This window comes from Cebus imitator, unplaced genomic scaffold (assembly GCF_001604975.1).
Source record: "Cebus imitator isolate Cc_AM_T3 unplaced genomic scaffold, Cebus_imitator-1.0 Scaffold659, whole genome shotgun sequence".
Taxonomy (NCBI): domain Eukaryota; kingdom Metazoa; phylum Chordata; class Mammalia; order Primates; family Cebidae; genus Cebus; species Cebus imitator.
The window spans coordinates 353,253-355,212 of record NW_016107974.1 but is presented as its reverse complement, the minus strand read 5'-3'; the positions used below and the strand labels follow the sequence as shown (position 1 = coordinate 355,212).

Sequence of the window (1,960 nt, the reverse complement as noted above, 5' to 3'; positions counted from 1 at the left end):
ATATGGTTTTTTTTTTTTTTTTTTTTGTAACACCTTAAGCAGATTTTGATAAGGAGATAATGCTGGCTTCATGGAACAAGTTGGGAAGGATTCCCACCTCTTCAATTTTCTGGAATAGTTTGTGTAGATTTAGTATTACTTCCTCCTTGTGTAATTTCTGTTTCTTTATTCCTATTCCCTATTTAGTGAGACACTGCTCATACATTAGTTCTTTAGACATGTTTCCTTTAGTTCTTTGAACACATTTTTAATTATGGATTTGAAGTTTTTGTCTGGTAAGGCCAGTGTCCAGGCTTTCTCGGGGACAGTTCTGTTCATTGTTGGTGGGAATAAACACTGTTCCACGCCTCAAATACTTTTCCCAGATGTGTGCACTCATCAACTCTCTGCTGGATACTTGAGAGGGACCTTTTGCAAATCCTCATTGTCTGTGGCTCAGTACCTTGAAAATTGTTGTTTCATGTATTTTGTTCAGTTTATTATTATTATTATTATTGTTCTAGATAAGAGGTAAATCTGGTTCCTCCTACCCTGGGCTACAAGCAAAGGTCTAGATGTTCTATGTATTTTCAAGATAGCTTTTTGATAGATTGTGTGTAGATTTTGAGAGATAAAAAAGAGATCACTACCATCTGATCTTCCTATAGTGGACTTTAGTGGTCAGAGAAAGCCAAAGATGTAAGACAGCATTTAAGACCATATAGGCAGGGGGTAAACAAGAAGAACAGGGCCTAGAAGCCAGGAGCTAAGGCACAGAAGTATAACAGTGCATGGGATACCCTCAGACCAGCAAGTATGCATGGGGTTGCATGTGTGCGTGCACATGCACACTTAAGTTTATTAGCTGCCCAGATATTTAAACATTTCACCTAAAAGAAATGCAGATTTCTGACTTCTTGAAAATAATCCAGAGTTCTGGACCACAGCTCTACATTCTTTCCTGACATCCATCAATGAGCTGAGATGGACTGCCCCCTTTAGATGAGTCATCCTCTCTCCAGTTTGCCACAGTCCCTTGTATCATTGTCTCTATTGTATTATCTTTGGCTTGCTTCCCTTATTCACCTTATCAGTCTAGAACATAGATTCCTTGGAAATAAGGCCAAAGGGGTGCACTTCAGAAAGATTAAGATTGTGTATTATCAGTGCTTTTTTTCGGAACTTAACCTTTTCTTTGTTCTTTATCATTCTATTTCTTTCTAAATTTACTGTCCTTTCTTCATTGTAATTTCTGACCTTTTCATTCTCAGTCATCTGACTTCATTTTACTGACTTATACATTTCTTTATTAGTCTATTCCGGGTGCCACAGAGAATACCACAGACTTCATTACTTAAACTACAGAAATTTATTTTCACCCAGTTCTGGGGCCTAGAAGTCCCAAGATCAAGGTGCCAGCAGGATTGGTTTCCAGTGAGGCCCCTCTTCCTGGCTTGCAGATGGCTCCCTTCTCATTGTGTCTTCACATGTGCTCATCTCTGTGTAAGAAAGAGCATGCTCTGCTTTCATCTTTGTATTCTTCTAAGGACACTAGCCTTATTAGATTAGAACCCCACTCTTCTGACCCCATTTAACCTTAATTATCTCCCTAGAAGCCCTTGTCTCCAAATACAGTTACATTAAGGGGTTCAGGCATCAACATATGAATTTTGGGGAAATAACATTTGATTCACAAGAATCTCTATTCAGTTTTATTTAATACCTGATTTTGAAATTCTTGCGTCTTTTTCAAGCTTCTCTTTGGTGTTTCTCGCCATTCCTAGACAACTTAGGGAGAAGATACTCTCTTCCATTCTTCAGTTTTCCTTTTTGTTTCTTTGTTTTCGTGTTTGCTTTCTCCTAATATAAAGTACACCACAAAACATTTGTTTTATATTTTGCTATTGCCATTGAATCATTTGGAAAGCTACATTGCTCATTCCACAGATAAGGATGTTACAGCCTTTTTTTTTTTTTTTTT

General features: G+C 37.7%; 1 protein-coding gene across 7 annotated transcripts in view; it reads left to right on the top strand.

Moving 5' to 3' along the window:
• AHI1 (Abelson helper integration site 1) overlaps window positions 1–1,960 on the top strand; it is a 232,790-nt gene that overhangs the window by 224,295 nt on the left and 6,535 nt on the right. The gene's annotated exons all lie outside the window — the stretch shown is intronic.